The sequence below is a fragment of the Sturnira hondurensis genome, unplaced genomic scaffold, assembly GCF_014824575.4.
Source record: "Sturnira hondurensis isolate 20B ecotype Veracruz unplaced genomic scaffold, ASM1482457v3 Scaffold0002597, whole genome shotgun sequence".
Classification (NCBI taxonomy): Eukaryota; Metazoa; Chordata; class Mammalia; order Chiroptera; family Phyllostomidae; genus Sturnira; species Sturnira hondurensis.
The window spans coordinates 7,104,900-7,123,327 of NW_028075228.1; the positions used below are offsets into that span (position 1 = coordinate 7,104,900).

General features: G+C 41.4%; 1 pseudogene; it reads right to left on the reverse strand.

The window, feature by feature from the left end:
* Window positions 1-1,344: 1,344 nt before the first annotated feature.
* On the reverse strand, window positions 1,345-14,152 carry LOC118983044 (pre-mRNA-splicing regulator WTAP-like; annotated as a pseudogene).
* Window positions 14,153-18,428: the final 4,276 nt, after the last annotated feature.

Sequence of the window (18,428 nt, forward strand, 5' to 3'; positions counted from 1 at the left end):
CATCTCTAGGTTGGGTAATTTCATATGATGTTACCCTTCTGTATGCTAGGTCTCATGTACCAAGAAAGATACTTTTGTCTTTGAACTGAAGCAATTATGACTGAGGCAAAATCTAGCTCTCCACAAAGAAATGGTCTATAGCAAAGGGACCTGGGCAAGTGTCTGCCAACAAGGGGTTAATCTGCAGTAATTTGCAATGTTTAACAGAGCTGGTTAAAAATTCTGCATTACACCCTGGCCAGCGTGGCTCAGTTGGTTATTCCTCATCTTGCAGACTGAAAGTCACAGGTTCAAGTCCGGTCAGGGCACATGCCTAGGTTGTGGGGTCACTCCCATATAGGGCATGTATGAAACACAACCAGTAGATGTTTCTCTCTCCCATTGATGTTTTTCTCTCTAAACCCTCTCTGCCTTCTTCTGTCTCTAAAAGCAATGAAAATATATCCTCAGGCAGGGTTAAACAATAAGGAAGTAGTCTGCATTACTAATACGGATGATTTAATCCTGGCAAATATTCTAGATATCTTTTTCCCCAGTCCTCCAGGGGCATCTATTACAGATCGAAAAGTGAAATACTTCTGTACCAATACATATTTTTAAATTTTTTTTCAAGGCACATTAACATCAAGAGTGCATTACAAATGGCCCAAATACAATGCAGGAACACATTCCCCCATTAACACCAACAACTCTCCTCTTTCAGCATGTGCTTGTTGAATGGGGATTTAATAAATTTGACAACAAAAAAATAATGCAGTGAGTCTCATCATAACCAATGTCCTTATACAATGTAGTTTTGAGTTGAATGTTTATAATACTTCAAACAGTTTAAACCTAAAATTTGATCTCACACCTTCATGCTTGTACAGTCCTCAGTAAGATTACCTACAGGATTAACAACCATTCAAACGTGGATTAAAACCACATTTGTTTAAGGTTCATTCAAGTAATACAGAGCCCCAAACTTGATGGCTAAATATATAAACTACTTGTACTGATTTCTATTATTTGATCCTCTCATAACGAATAAGTTTTCTTAGCAAATAAGCTCTTCAAAGGCAAAATTTACCTCATTTGAGTTCTGACCTAGAAGTTTAATCACAAAATCCACAGTCTCATTGGTAAAACTGGTATAGAGTGGCTCTCAGTTGCTCTGCTCAAAGTGAAGTGTTGTGTATTCTGCTTTTACATTTTGCTGGAACTTTACATGTGCAAGTCATGGTTTTAAATCTCTAGGTTCTTATTTCCCCAAATTGTTTAAAGACACACAAACATTTCTCAAGTGCCTCCATGTTCTAGAAGGGGATTTTTCAGAGGCGGCCACTTCTGAACAGTGTGACGCCATCAGTCCTGTGAAGCAAGGGGAAGGGGGAGAGAAAATAGCTGAAACACAAATTTCTGGTAAGTTTTACATTAACCATTACAGGCTGGGTAGTAGGAGAATGTGGAGTTTTCTTCTTCTCAAACACTGTGTCTTGGTGTGGCAATGAGTGCTTGGCTGTCCCCCCACAGCTTCTCGCAGTGGGACTGTCAGGAAGTCTTGGCAGGGGAGTAGGATTTGTCTGCCTGTCAGGTGTAGAACTCCGGGCCCTCAGTTCATTTTGAGCTTGGTCCTGTGTGTCCTTGGGCTGTTCCAGCTCACCACTCATTTTTAGGAAAACCGGTTGACCACTGGGTCTACCACTGTTGATCACAGTGGAGCAGCACCCAGGCGACTGGACTTTTGGAGGTACTGGGTTTGAAGGGTGCACTCTGGCATTGCTTGCTCCTCGGTTGCTAGTGTCAGTACAAGGGTGTTTTCCCTGCAAGGAGACTCTGGCTGTTGTTGGTTTCATTTTTATTTCTGACTCCCTTAAGCCAGTTCCAATATTAGAGTTCAGATCTGTGTACTTGCCCTCCAAAGTTTGCCCATATGCTTCACATGGTTTTCATCTTAAAATTAACTCATCTTATGTTCTCCCTTTGAAGTCCGTTGGTCATCTGGAATCCAGACCAAGGCCACACAGGCACCACCCGGTCACAGAGGACACGCCCCCGCACAGCCCCCACACTCCCCTTCATGTGCAGGTCTTGCCACCACAAAATGTTGCTAAGGGAGGAAGTGAGACTGCTGCCCCTGTATTTTTAGATTTTGTTTTGAAGATGAGTCCTCTTGTACTCCTCACCATCCCTGAGAGCTGCTATTGAATATGGGGCTGAAATGCTCTCCAGCTTTAAAGAGGAATGATTTGCTGTGTTGCTGAGGCAATTACAACACCCCCACTGAGCTGTGGTCAAGTACTTATCACTGAGATTTTGCTTCTGGATATGTTCTACCCTGGGATAGTGATTGATATTAATTTGTCACCCTTGTTGACTAAATTGGTCAAGGACACTCATTCTTAAGAGTTACTTGCTACTACTTGTCGAGTGTTTGCATACTATGCGTAAGGCTATTTCTTAGGCTTATTTGGTTCTCTCAGTGACTTTAAGAAGTGGGCATAGGCCTTTCCAGTCTACATGTGAGGAAAGGGTGGTTTGGGCACGTGGAGCATCTTGCTCAAGATCACCCAAGTCACTTGGCTAGGAAGTGACAAAGCTTGGATTTGAGCCAGGTCCACTGAGTCCAGACACCAAACTGTTAACTGCCATCTCTGAAGTGGCTTTATCTTTTTAGCATGACACTATTCAAGGCCAAACATGACCCAAACTGCATTTGCAACTAAAATAAACTATTTTATTTTATTTGCTGCAAAAAACAAGTAATTGTACATAGTAACTTTTGCCACGTAAAGTCATAAGTTACATCAAAAAGCAAAACATTATTTTACCATGTGAATATGTATGTGTTAAGCTACTAAAATTCAACTTATTTAAAGTAAGGACTATGCATGTTAGCCCTAATAACCCTTAGGGCATCTTCCAAGAACAGTGGATTTGCTTTTGTGCCTGATTGTACACCAACGTTGGTCATATTACACATGTCCTAAGCTTCTCTCCCCAAGTTGGCATTCTAAAGCAGTTTTTTTAGAGCAGGGCTCATGTATTATTCAGCTGATTGATACTTGCCTCCTCTGCAGCCTCTTGCATCACTCTGGGCATGGAGCAAGGGCTTAATAAAAAAATATGCCAGAGTAATAAAAATGCAAAGTCCGACTTGTAGAGATACCCTTAGGTGTTTGAACTCTCCCACACAAAGATAGACTTTTCCAAAGTACTTGAGAAGTTTCTCTAAGCACTGGAGACACCTTAGACCTTTGGCCCACATGGAAAAGATTTCTTTGGCAGTGGGCGATCATGGCTCCTCAAAGCTCAAATGATGCATACTCTTGCTTGTGCTACCTTCCGCAGGACCCATCTCTCATTTGCAGCTGACTTTGGGCAAATCTGCCCCTCAACTGTGGAGTGGAGATAATGCATCCCCTGCTCCTCTCACAGGGGGCTTGTGTGGATGAATGTCATGGAGGCCATTTTGGACCCTGCAAAGAACTAATGCACCTGTCGGGTTGGCCAAAAAGTCCCTTACATTTTTTCCATAAAATAAAAGACATACTTTGTGTTTTCACCAATGAATTCATTGATTTTGATATTTTGAGTGTTGGCTATCTCCCACTGATAGCTTCTAGTGGGTAGTGACCAGGGGTGCTGCTAAACATCTTCCAATGTATAAGTCAGCCCCACAGCAAAGAATTGTTTGGCTGAAATATCAATAGTACCAAGAAACTTTGCAAACTGCTTTTGACACATTAAATCAGTCACAGAACCTTCTTTATAAACTGCATAAATGATTTTTTCTTTCTGTGTTACAGTTGAGTTTTTACCTTTCTTGAAATAATAAAATACAATACACTGAAAATGTTGCATATTTTCTTCCATCTTCAATGTTAAAATGGCTGCACAAAAATTCACCAACTTGGATAAGTTTTTCTTTAAATGCATGCTGATATAGTGGCTGCCACAATACAATCTAACAAAATTGTTTTCAATGAAGTTAAAGACAACTAAGCACTACTAGAGCCATTGTCCCCCCCCCCCCAAAAAAAAACACCTAAAACTATTTGGCCAGTCCAATAGATTCTTAATTAATGGTGGTTCTGCTGGGAGAGGCTGAAGGATTTGGAGGGGAAGCTGGTGTGCACAAGAAGAAATGCTAGCTGAGTTGAAAGTATTCAAGTGGAATGTCAGGGGTAAGTGGCAATGTCGGACGGAGTTTGAATGAGAAGTGGTTGTTTACATAGTGGGGGTAGCAAGGAAAACGTTTCATTGATTCACTGCTCTGTAACAAGTGCTTGTTCGTTTACTGTGGTTTTAAATACCTCGATTTGAGCTCTAATCTGAAAATGGGAGGGGTTTTTTGAAGTTGCAGAGTAGATTACTCCATGATAGAGGACAAAATGGTCATCTTTGCCACTCTACTTCAAATTTTGATGCATTTAAACATTCACCATGGTATGTGCTGGTTTTAAACCACACTGGGCTGAAAAGCCAACTCAAATATCGGTCAAGCTCTTAATTCTATCCACTCAAAATACTTTTCTTTAGTGTAAAAATAACTATACAAGTAATGCACTGATACATTTTTGTTGTACCAAGTTATAACACTCCAGATAAGGGCAAAGAATCATTTCACCAACATGCCCCAAATTCTGTTTGTGTACAAATTTGTGTAGAAAATAGGGCTGGAGTGCTCATTTGTCCCATACTATTGTCTCCCACCCCACATTTCCTTCTGCTACTTGTGTTTCTCACTAAATTGTACACCATAATGATCCACTGATATTATTATATAGGTAGATATTAGTATATTAGTATTCTTTATTTGCTGACACAGGTATGAAGGTATATAAATGTGGTGACTACGTGTCCCAGTTTGCCCAGGACTGTTCCAACTTTATGCTTGCAGTCCCATCCTTATTTTTAAGTGTCCCCTCTCACTCTTAAATGTACCCCATTTCCATAAGTTCTATGGTCACCATATATGTGTACTATTACAATTACCAAAACAATTAGCATTTTTATAATATATGTGTCAGAAGTTATTATGAAGTGGGTTAGAGGGGGAAATGCCATTTTGTACGTGTATAGTAGAGTCCAGTAGGAAATCCTAAATTCTGAGTGTGCCAGCAACATTCTACCAACACGGAAATAGTAGTATGGAATTACCTAGCTAAAGAAAATATTGTGTATAGGAGTTTGTCAGTGACCCTTTCACACAGCAAAGCACATGGGCTGCTGGAAAAGAGGGTAATTGTGTGGCAGCATGAAAGCAAATGCTAGCACCTAGCTCACTGAATGCTGGTAACTAAGAAAAAGTCACGATATAAAGTATATTTGAAGGAACTCCTCTATAGTGCATGCAAAATAAAGCAAATATCAGTCAAAATTGTTAAAGCCACGAACAAAACGATCATGATACATTTGAATAAACTCCTCTGCCAGTAGCCATTGTGCATGTGGAAAAATGAATATTTCAGTAAATATTAGTACAAATTAGGCAGCACAATGGTACTCTTGAAAGGATTCCAACATCAACCTTGTGAATGCAGTAAAAATAAACTCTTTCACAGAATACTGTAGTATTCAAGCAAAAAGGAAACCATTTCAATGAATTCAAATGGAACTCACTATTTCAGTAAATATAGAAACATGTTCAAAAGTATTTGTAAAATACATCATAAATGTTTTACTTTTCTTTTTCTCAAAACCTAGAAAGCCCGAGTACAGGAAATTCTCCTCGTAATTGGCTATCACTGTGTTAGCAGCAGTCAATAATAGCCTCGAATAGTGCACTGTTTTGATATTGTGCTGCTTGTTCTAGTCATTCCTCCTGAGCCTTGCAAACAATAAGACATGCCCGGGTGGGGCCAGTCCTTAGGAACAGAAGTGTTCAGAGCAGGTGAAACTGCTGGCCCAGCCCCCACCCCAGGCTGCTCTAAAAGCCTGCAGCCCCCTGGGTGTGGGAAGCACTCTTGTTCTCTGTGCACCTCAGAACTTCCCTAACTCCAGTTCTACGCCTGCCTCTGGTGACGGTACCCTTCCTTCTCCCACCTCCTGCCAAACTACCAAGTTCACTCTCCGGTGAACTGGAGACTGCGAGTTTGCTCTTTCTGCTCCCCAGCCTGGGCACACACCCTGGGCTGCAGCCTGGCTCCAAGGGAGAAGCCTCAGTCTGTGACCATGGTGGTTCCCAGCCTACATCATGCCTTTGTAAAACACAGGACCTCTGGGAGGGTGATACTTTTTGATACAATGGCACAGAATGTGTTTTCATTAGGATAAATGTATACCCAACTCTTTTTTACCAGCTGCACAGTACTCTGTAATGGAAATACACCGCCATTGAGTTAGCCGCTTCCTTAGTGGTCTTTACTCACTTTATCTAGCTTGCCACTTCACCAAACAGCACAGCCACGAAAGCTCTTCAATCCAGCTCCGAATGAGTCTTAATGGTAGACGCCCAGAAGTGGAGCTGGGATTTTCACAGGTTCTACTGTATCAAACATGCATTTATTTGGCTAGGCATTTAAAAAATTACCTCGGCGTAGCTTAAAGAAACAGGTTGCTTTGTTTTCATGTAACAAAAGGTCCACAAGTCAGCCGATGTGGGACAGTGATATCAGGGACGAGGACTCATCTTTCCACATTCTTTCACTTTAACAGTTCTCACCCCATGGTCCTGAGAAGGCGGCTGCACTTCTAGGCATCGTTCCAGGCCAGAAGAGAGGAGAAGCAAGGTCAAAGGGAATGCCAGCTGCTTCTACTGCTTCTAAAGAGCTTTCCTGAAAGCCCACTCAGTGATTTCTTCTTATACCCATTGGCCAGAACTGAGACCCAGCGCTACCCCTAGACCACCTCTGAAAGGGAGTGAGGGAGGTGGGGGTTGGGTTTGCCACTTGGTTTATTTGCTTTCTAAAGTGGCTGTTCCACCGGAATGTACAAATTGAATGTACAAATTGATGTACAAATGAACACATGTACAAATTGATGTACAAATGAACTCTTCCATCACAGTTCCTAGGTCCTCACACCACTGCCAGAACTTTCTCACATTGAAATGTTTGCCAGTCTGAGGAGGAAAACTGTTACTGGGCAGGGGCCTGGCCCTGAGCGGGGCTGCCCAGGTTCAGCTGGGGTGTGTGGGTTCTTGACTTCGTGTAGGAGAGATTTCACAATGTGAGTCCAGGTGGCTGTGAGGGCACGTTTATTACAGCTGGGGCAGTGAACACATGGAAGGGCTCAGCATGGAGGAAGCGACAGGAGAGACTGGGCGGGGCTGCCTGAGCTCACTGGGAGGTCAGAGAAGAGGGGTCTCGGAGACAGGTTCAGGGGATCAGCCTGGGACAAGCTGCCACTGTCCATTGCCTCCCTGGTTGCAAGTTTTGTGGGGTCCGTTAGAGTTTAGGAGATGCCTGCCTGTGGGGGAAGATGTGAGAGAGAAAGAGAGAAAAGGAAATGGCATGGGCTGCTTCCCAGAGGAGACCTTGAGCTGGGTCTTTGTCTTGAGTTTTTGCACCTTCTCCATACACTGTACAAATCTTTTGCTTATGTGTTTCAGTTGTATTTTTACCTTTCTTGAAATAATAAAGCATTATATGCTGAAAATGTTGCATATTTTCTTCCATCTTCAATATTCAAATGGCTGCACAAAAATTCACCAATTTTGGTAAATGCATACTGATTAGACAGCTGTCACAATACAATCTAACAAAATTGTGTCCAATGGAGTTAAGACAACTAAGCACTACTAGAGCCATCATCCAGAAAAAAACTGAACGATCTTTTTCGCCAACCCAATACAATGATGCGGCCATGATGAGGTTATTCTACAAAAAAAAAAAAAAAAAACTAAAAAAAACTGCCACATGACCCAGCAATCCCACTTCTGGGCATTTATCCAAAAGAATATCCAAAGGAATCAAAGTCAGAATCTCAGATATCCACATCCTCATGATTTCTGAAGCATTTTCCACAATAGCAAAAATGCGGAATCAATCTAAGTTCCCATACACAAGGGATGGATAAAGAAACCACAGTTTGTATATGTACAATAGAATATTATTCAACCATAAATAAGGAAACCGGGGCATGCCACGGTGAGAAGGAAACTTGAGGGCACTGTCAGAGAAACAGGCTGCCCACAGAGGACAGATGCTGAGTGAGGGTCGGAGGCATCCACACTCATCCGAGCAGGCTGACTCGGGCAGGAAATGGGGAGCCGTCCAGTGGGTATCAAGTGTCAGTCTGGCAAGACGAAAAGTGTCCTCTGGACAACATTGTGCTTATAGTTATCAGTACTGTACAGTATACTTAAAAATTTAAGAGGGTGGTAACAGTTTTACATGTGTGTATTTTCCTCCTGAGTAAAGAAAACATGAACTGGAGACCGCAACCGCCCGGGCCGCGCTGCGAGCTACTTACTGTTCAGGCCGGGAATTTCTGTGCGGCCCTCCCGCGTGCAGCTGCCAGGGGGCCGTGGGACTGCAGACACCCTGGAACTCCATCGCCCCGCTCGCGGGGAGTGGAGCAGCCTCGGGAAGCTCTTGGAATGTCCTCCGCTGCTTGCGGTGACTGGTCAGTGAAGAAAGGATGCAACCAGGTCTAGGCCCCACACTGCCCTGTTTTGTGAGGTCTCAGAAGGGTCTCATTTGCCTGGTGACCGGGCCAAACTGTCAGCTCAATTGGATCAGCTACTAAGGGTACTAGTTAAAGTGAATAAAGCATTTACAAAACAAAAATAAAAAAAATCTGAGAGGGTGCATCGCATGTGTTTTTAGCACATATGCACCTACACACGGCCCCCTTTTTCTTCCGTGTTCGGTAGAAGTTGCCCATTAAGTCACCTGGAGCTGGCGCCGCCTCAGGGGCAGATCTTTCTTTGGCTGCTATTTCTACCTCCGCTTCTTTCGTTGTAATTGGATTAGTCCGATTTCCAGTGATTCTTGGATATTTAGTCATTTTTCATTTCAATAGAATGCCTCTTTGTCTAAGCCAGTCTTTTCTTTTTAAATCTACTCTATAGTTACAAAAACTCACTTTTAAAAACTCCTGGTATGGTTCCTTTGTGATTTTTTTCTTTATTTCATTAGCTTTTTTTTTTAAAAAAGAAACATTTTGTAAATTATATTAGATTTTAGTTCTCTGCCTCATGAATTTCTTTTATAATACAAATTTTCTTTTTAGTTTTGAGGGCTTTATCCTCGCTTCTTAGTTAAGCGAGGTTTCCTCGCTTCAGATCATTTATTTTAACCTTTTATTGTTTTTATAATAAATGTACTAAAAACTCTTGGTTTTTTCTAAGCAAAAGCTGTGTTCTGTCTCTTTAACCTAAAAAATATTTTAGAAATAGGTTTTAAAATTTTCAAGTGCAAGCACTTCAGGGGGACATCTTTTTGTCTGATACTTCCTTGTAGCAGTGAATTTAGATTTGTATGAGAGCATTTAAAATAGTCCTGCCCCCAGCCGCGGCCCTGTGGTTTGGTGGACAGCCAATACTCGTCAAGGTGCTGTGTGTTAGTAGGACCGAACCAAAAATCAGTGTGTGTTAGTAGGACCTTATGTGTGCATTTGATCAAACCTGTGACATATTAGAGTCTCTATGTCCTTATGATACATTAACCTAAAAGTAAAAGGCGAGAGTGAGAGGTAACAAGCATTTATTTGTGATTAAAAAAAAAAACCAAACTAGTTATTTGGGAAGCACTGACTCAGGCAGAAACTCTAAGAGCTTTCCCATCGGGAAACAAAGGCAAGAGGGATGTATGAGAAACAGAAGGGGAGCAGCCACATCAATAGAAGGAAGGCATTTTTCTATAAGCTGACATAATGATGTTCATTCTAAATAATGTGTTTAATTTTCAGTAGGGCAACCATCAGTCCAGTAGTCACAATATTTCTTCCTTGTTACCTTTGCAAACACAATGAGGACACAATGGGACACAATGAGGCCCAGTGCAAAGGTTATTCACCCCGTGTTAACATTCCAAAGGTTTGAGACATCCGATGCCTGCCAGGCAGTGCCTCTGGGATGGCAGCTTCCACTCCATTTTAAGGTGGCTCCACTTCCCTTTTTTTACATTTCAGCCTCCTCAAACTATGGTTTTCTGAGAGATGACTCTTGATCTCTGACTGTAATTGTGAACTTGTTGATTTGCTTCCCCAATATAATTTTAAAACTTTGCTGTGAGGAGCACAAACATTTGTGTCTGTTACAGTTTGTTGGTGCAAGGTCCTTGCTATTGACGTAAAATATTGCCTTTCTTAGTGGTACCTACCTTGCATTGTATTTTATCTGATATTAACAATGCTATACCAGCTTTATATTTATTAGAATTTACCTGGTACATCTTTTTTTATAGCTTTATTTTTCCTTCCTCCCCTTTATTTGAAAACAAAATTGAAAAACTAGGAAAGATAAAAATGTAACAGCATTTTCTCACTACCCAGAATTGCTAGGCACTCACACCATGTACTTTCTTTTAGTCTAAATCAGTCTCTCTGATTCCCCGCCTCCTACCTCTGCCGCTCCCTTATTTATATTTCGTTATTTTTTATTCTTCTGTTTAGGTTTCACCTAGGAAACAGAAAGCTTGAATGTGCCTAAATCCATTTTTGGTAGAGCAGACCTGCTTTTACATTTGTGCCAGGCACAGTGACGCTCCCAAAAAATATTTTTAAAAGACGTAAGACATGGAACAGAGCGCCAACTACCTTTCCCTGCCTCAGTCGCATTGCCTTTACCAACCTTCTCCACTGATTCAGTCTTTACCAAGTGTTCCTGTTAGTCCATTTTTATACTTTTGCCTATCTGTCCGTCACAAGAAATATTGTTTTGCACGTAGTTTCCTAAAATGCGTTTAAGAGGCATCGCTGGGTACCCATTGTTCTGTATCTTACTTTTCAACGATTTAAGTGTATCCATGATCTCTATATCTGCCGGGTTCCATACCATTTCACTTCCTTATACTAGTCCATCTTGCAAATATCCCGTGTTTCCCTGCGCCCTTTGGATAATTTATATTGTCCCATTTTTTCCTTTGGTACATTTGTGTGTCTAGCTTCTTTCACTCAAACTTATGCTTCTGAGATCTGTCCATGTTGTTACAAGTTGGTATAGCTCAGTCATTTGTCACTGCTGTGTATGCTCCATTGTAAAAACACACAGTCCACCCATTCTGCAGGACACGGACAGTAGGACTCTTTGTTTTTGCCTATTGTGAATAACAAGACTGTGGACACTCCGGTGCATGTCTTGTTGTGTTGTGCACATTGTGCATTCCTAGTAGGTATACAATTAGAAGTGGAGTCGCTGGACTGTACAGGATGCATACAGTTAACTTCAGTAGAGTGTCAAACACCTTTACAGTGTAGTTTTGTACCAATTTACACAACCAGCACACCAGTTGCTCTATAGTCTTGTCAACAGTTGGTAGTAGTATTAGGCTTTTTACTTTTTACCACTCTAATAAGTGTGTAGTGGTATCTTGTAGTTTTAATTTGCATTTCTCTTTTGAATGAATGAGCATATTTTCATTAGTTTACAGTCATTTGGATATACTCTTGTGAGGTGTTTATTCATGAGATATGCCTAATTTTTTCTAATGGATTGTTTTTATTGACTTGGAGGGATGCAATCATATTTGATTGAGGCTCTTTGTCAGATACATTATTGCCAATATCCTCTTCTACCCTTTGGCTTGCTTGCCTTTTCACTCTTCTAATTGTATCTTTTGATAAACACCAGCTGTGAACTACGGCGGCAGCTAATTTAGCAGTCCTCCTTTGTTTAAGCAAGTTTTCCCTACTCCAAGGTTGTGAATATCTTCTAGGAATGTTATTATTTCATCTTTTACATTTTTTACCCTCACCTGAGAATACGCTTATTGATTTTTTTCTTTTCTTTTTTAAAGAGAGAGTAAGGGGGAGAGAGAAACATTGGTGTGAGAGAGAAACTTCAATCAGTCGCCTTCTGCGTGTGTCTCCAACCAGTGAACCACCATGGCCAGGGCTCTCTTACATCTTGCTCTAAAATCTGGACTTGATTTTTGTGGGTGGTGTAAGTTAGGATTCTGATTTCCTGTCCATCAGTGATGCTAAAGTATAATTTGCTTAGTAGATACAAAACTGGCACTACTGGTCAGTGTCCTGGAGCAATGGTCATCTGAATCTCCACTAGACACAATCTGTATTTCTGTGAGTGAGAATCATCTGAATGACTCACAATGAAAGGCACAGAATCAGACAATGTTGACAGTTGAGAGCCTAAATACTACTGTTCTTTGAATTCATCTTTAAATTGGTCGTAACATTGTATTGGTTCCTTTGTTAATTAGTGAGTTACACACACTTTTTGGTATGTGTTTCTTTGATATCTTTATGAGTTATGATTTTACCCATTTGAACATGGTCTTTTAGTAGTTCTAATTCCTTCTTTGCTTTTCACCATTTGCTGTTCATCTTCTAATGCAGGGCTTTATCATAGGCTATTTTAAATTTCTGGACCAGGGTGACTAACCCAGTCATTTGCGGCTGAGGGCTGGGGGTGGGACAGTCCCAGTAACACCACGGCTTCCTGTGCGCTGGGGATCATTGGCAAGAAAACATAGTGACTGACAGTTCAGTGATGAATTAAACAGGAGTCATGTAATAATTTTGTAAACTTGGGTTTCTACGTTACATGAGTTTTTGATGAAAGTAAGATAGACTTGTAACCCACAGAAAAGTGTAACAGGATAGAAAAACACATTTTTTTAATAACTAAGGAAGTGTAGATACACTTCTTGGTGGCAATTAGCAATGATTCCCCAGTCCGCTGCTCCCAATCCTTACACATGCTCCCTTACCTCAGAGATCCTCCTAGCACAACCCCTTGGCTCCTTTTTCCTTTTGGTATTTAATAAGAAAAGCAAAGCAACAGACCCAAATCTTCCTCTTTTTCAAGCATCAATGAATATCCACTCAGAATAAAGTTCTTTTCATGGATGCTCCTTCAAGCAACAGGGAACCCATTTAGCTTAACCTGTCAGTTGACGGAAGAGGAACTGACCACCACACTCCGGTACTGGGCGTGCCTGCTGAGTTTAGAGTTTAAGACCAGGATGGGTGGGAAGATGATGGAAGGGAGGAGGACAGTCTGACTATCACAAATACCCACCAGCTCAAAGAATCACAGAGACGGCTTCTTCAGAATAGCAGTCTGTTGACCCTACAAACCTATGCCACAGACCTAAAAACTGAGCAAGATTCACTCACTAGTAAGGAAGAATACCCCAAACTCAGCTGGAAGGAGGGGCAGGCCTTACAGGTTCACTATGGTCAGGTGATGATCTGATACCTCTAGTTGGAACTGACAGGATAGAAAAACACATTTTAAAAAAGAATTATAACTATACCTACCTCATGGCTGAAGTATTTCTTTATTGTTTTACGTGGGAGCAACGAATGAATAGCTTCTAAAAAATAGTTCTGGACAGATTGTTGCATTCATTTAGATCAAATTTTTATTTTTAAAAATGCGATACAGCCCTTTAATTTTCACATTAACAATAGCCAACATTTGTGTGACTCATACACATTATTCTCTATGTACACAGAAGCACACACTATTTATATAAAAAATAAATTAAGCTTTAATAATGAAACACAAGTTTACAAATGCAGCTTTTTAAAGCCTAATGAAAAGGTGTGGAAATTTCTGAGAGACAGGAATCTGGCTCTTAAAGATAAAAATATTTTGAAAATTAAAAACCTGAGACAAATCATTGAGTATTTTTCCCATGCCAATTTTGTAATTCTGCATATGTCCTAATCTAATTATTAACTTTTTATTGGCTAGAATATGACTTCTAGGGTTGCCTCCAAAAAGTTCAATGTCACACAAGATGAAAGTTTAAGTCACAGTCCTTGTAGGAGTTAAAATCACTGCAGCCCCTTTCAGCCGTTCTTGCTCCCAATGCAGCTCATCATTCAGTGGCCCTCGATGAGACAAGTAAAACTTTATGCTCAGACACCTCTGACGTAAATTTTTTAATTTTTGCCTAAAAATTTTCTTGTAAATGGTTGCACAGGATAAAAGTGCTGGCATATTTTTGATACTGCATCTTTAAATAAAACCGCTACGCTCGGTTTTGAACTTGGCTGGGAGGCTCTGCACCCAGCGCTCATTGACAGACGCCATCGTCCTTTCAGAAAATGTGTGAAGAAAGTGATTTTTCATCACAGGAAGTGCCACGGTTTTCCTTTTACACCTTGAACTTGTATTTTTAATTTACTTCTTCCTCGAAATTTTAGCTTAATTGTTTTGGGCCTTTTTATTGCATAGTTGTAGATCTGTAACAAAATGTGATCTTATAAGGCTCTATGTATTTAAATCTTTTCTCCTGGACTGAACTTAATCAATAAGCAAATATAGTACAAATTTTAATAAATTATTAACCATAGTCAAATTTAATTGACAATGTATCACTCAATGAGATGAGGAAGGCTTCCCTGGCCCAATTATTTCTCCTATCAGCGGTTAATATTATTTTTGTGAGAATGGCCATGGTACAGCATCAATTCTACTCTCCCTTTCAATTTTCTGTGTGAAAGTGTTGATAGTCCTTGTTCACATGGATAAGTAGATGGGAGCAGAAGGCGTTTGTAATAGCAGGATAACTGAATTCTTCAATGCTTCAGAATCACACGCTAAAATATTCAGAAATCCTGGGTGTTCCTTCAAGTTTGTTGAAAGCAAAGAATTGGGAGCCACCAGACTTGCAAAAGGATTTGCACCCTGCTGTTAAGAAGCCCTTACTGTCTAAACACCCATATTTTGGATTTCACACTGTGAGTCATGCTCTACAGTAAGACTGAAGATGCAGAAAGATATATTTTCTTTTTTGAGAGAGAAAAGGGCACTTTCTCAAGCAGATGATTAAGAAAATTTATAATAGGAAGGTGAAGATATGAAAATTGATCCCCTAAAACTATTTGAGTCTATGTATTCCATGGAAAGCTCTGGAAGACTGCTAGGGATAGGACTGGCCCAGTTTAAAGACCAGTGGCCTTGGTGGCTTAAGTTTAGATTTTGTTTGACTAGGCCACAGGACGTATACAGTTGAACAACACAGGTTTCAACTGCACAGGTCCACTTATACGGGACTTTTTCCCAATTAATTCTCTAAATGTATTTTCTCTTCCTTACAATTTTCTTACCATTTTCTTTTCTCTAGATGACTTTATTGTAAGGATACAGTATATACAACATATAAAACATACGAAACATGTGCTAATCAACTATGTTATTNAAGAAAATTTATAATAGGAAGGTGAAGATCTGAAAGTTGATCCCCTAAAACTATTTGAGTCTATGTATTCCATGGAAAGCTCTGGAAGACTGCTAGGGATAGGGCTGGCCCAGTTTAAAGACCAGTGGCCTTGGTGGCTTAAGTTTAGATTTTGTTTAACTAGGCCACAGGACGTATACAGTTGAACAACACAGGTTTCAACTGCACAGGTCCACTTATACAGGGATTTTTTCCCAATTAATTCTCTAAATGTATTTTCTCTTCCTTACAATTTTCTTACCATTTTCTTTTCTCTAGATGACTTTATTGTAAGGATACAGTATATACAACATATAAAACATACGAAACATGTGCTAATCAACTATGTTATTGGCAAGGCTTCTGGTCAATACTAGGGTATTAGTATTTAAATTGGGGGGGGAGTAAAACGTTACATGCGGATTTTTGATTGCATGGTTGTGGCGGAGGATGGTGGCCCTAACCCCCTTGCTGGTCAAGGTTCAACTGTAAATTATTACATTACGTTGCCTGGCTGCCTTCTTAATAGAGCAGCAAGCCTCCAAATGTATTCTACTGTACATTAGCCCCACGAGAGATTCCTTGGCAAAAGGTCCTGAGATCAAATTTGGGAAACGTGGTATTCAACACCACTCTTCACTGTGCACATTAGACTATCCAATTCTCACCGAAAACAATAATTTAACTTTGTATAACCTAAATTTTCGAAACTCAAATGATCTAACCAGCTCCCCCCCTCTCATTTGTCCATGTAATTACCGATGCCTTAATCATAACCCAAGGAAAATGATGATGGAGAAAAACAGTTTAACACACACACAATCATGGTTTTGGTCCATCAACACTGCTGCCAGATTTCAAGATGTTCCATCCCTAGTTTTGGTTTGAATGAAAACTGTGCTTAACCCATGACTTAAACCGTAATCTCAGCCAGATCTTTTGTAGGACTTGGGTTTTGTGGCATCCAGGCAGACTCTAGAGACAGCAATGATGTCATCCGCACCCTTCACTTTCCCCTCCTGTGTCTTTCCTGAGAGAATCCTACCACCACCAAGAATTAAATTCATGTGTTACCCTATTAAGAGAATGTGGCAACCAGAGCAAATATTCTCTAATGGTGGATTTGAGTTATTAGAGCACCTAGGAGGAACAGACAGTTCTGGGGAGAGAATTCTTCCCAGTACCGTTTACATAGTATAACCACACACCACCATCAACCCCTGCCTGTTTTTCCTGTGGCTGGGTATGCACCTGTGCCTACCTGTGGCTGGGTATGGATTTTACGCAGTGGCAGGTGAAAGGTGCTTAACTCCTGCTTTCTTTTCTATGCCACCGCTTCTCAATTTCTTTAGCAAAACATCCACTTTAAGCAGAAAGGGGGTCCAGGCCTTACTAAACTTTTTGGCTTTAGAATGGATTGAAGTGGGAAGGTACACGTCTTTTCCTCACTCCTGAGCAGAAAACAGAGGCAATGACAGCAAAATCTGAGCTCCACTGTGTAGAGGTAATAATGGAGCCAGCAGGGAGACGGCTGGTACAGTGGGGGTCCAGTAATCAGGCGCCGGTGGCTACCTGACCCAGGTGGCTAATGGGCCACTGGCTTATGGAATCTGTATGTTCCTTCCCTGCAGCCTGCAGCTCAGGGCCTTTTTCATCCAGCCTTCCCTGAAAGTTGCCTTGAACACTTGCTACCATCAGGAGTAGAGTGTTCCCTGAGTCACTGGCTGCCAAATAAAATATAAACCCCCAATTCAAGGAATAACTAAAACAGTGTTACAAAATGAGAGCCCCACCTCCGGCAAACTGCTATTACCTAGTCTCCTGGCTTTCTAGAAGGTAAGATGCATTTCTTTTAGAAGCACATGGATACATTCCCTAAGAAGAGTAACCATGGCTTTTTTATTTTCTTTAAAAATTTTTTTATTTAACACTGTACTCCCTGACCTTGGCATAGTGCCTGGCATGTGGTGGTGCTCAAGAAATTTTTGTGGAATGAAAGGATAAGGTCTTGGTCAGAGAGAGCCTGATGGGTTTCCTCGTACTGCCTGCAGTCTGCGCTCGCTGAGCCCCAGTAACCAGGGGAGGGCTGAATGGGTTGCTAGGACCCAGTTTCATCCAATTACAGCCACCAGTCATACCTCCCACTAGTTTGCTCCTCCCCACCACAATCTTCTTTTTGCAATTACACCTTTTCCCTCTAAATGGGTCCTCAGTTCACTCTAAGCTGCCACTCTACTGACCACACCCTTGATTACTGTCCTCATCTTTAGTTATTTTTTTAAAGATTTTATTTATCTGTAGAGGAGAAGAGAAGGAGAAAGGGAGAGAAACATCAATGTATGGTTGCCTCTCGTGGGTCCCCTGGTGGGAACTGGCCTGCAACTCAGGCACGTGCCCCAACTGGGAATCGAACCTGGACCCTCTGGTTTGCAGGCCCGCGCTCAATCCAATGAGCTACACTAGCCAGGGCTCATCTTTAAAAAGCCTTGTTAAAGCATCACACTGTACAAATCATTATATTATATCTCAAGATGCAGAGGAGTGTTATCTTGTCCTAGGTGGGTCTGCTGCGTGGAGGTAGCTGCATCTGAGATTTTCTGTAGCTTTCTAAGGCTGAAGCCCCAACGCTCAGCTTGCTGCTACAGAAAACTTGGTCCTCCAGAGGAATTCCCCACTGGAGCCTAATTTGCATCACCTCATTTAATCAGTAAACTGACCTTTTGTCTGTGGGAGCTGCAGACCCAGGGCCCCGCCCTGTGGTCACACAGCCAGCTCAGGAGAGGGCAGAGAAGCAGTGAGCAAAACGATGGCTGGGTCTCTGGTTTCTAACAGGCTTTTTAAATCAACATGGCTCCAAAATTTCCACCTCTCACTCCCAATAACTCCAGTCACAAAGCAAGTCCCTACCATTAACTAGAAATTGTCTTAACGAACAGATTCCATGAACTCTCCGGCACCATAGCAGGTCTGTCTAGCCAACCAGCCAGTGGTAGTTCAGGTGCATTGAGCTGAGCCCGCTGACCTGGGGCAGGGAGGCTGGACACATGTGGCCGTCAGGGGCAGGGCTCCTCTTTGCACCCTAGTGAACGCCGATGGCCTTTACTGTAGAATCGTTTGCCTTTCCGTTAAAATCCTTCTCAGAAGCTA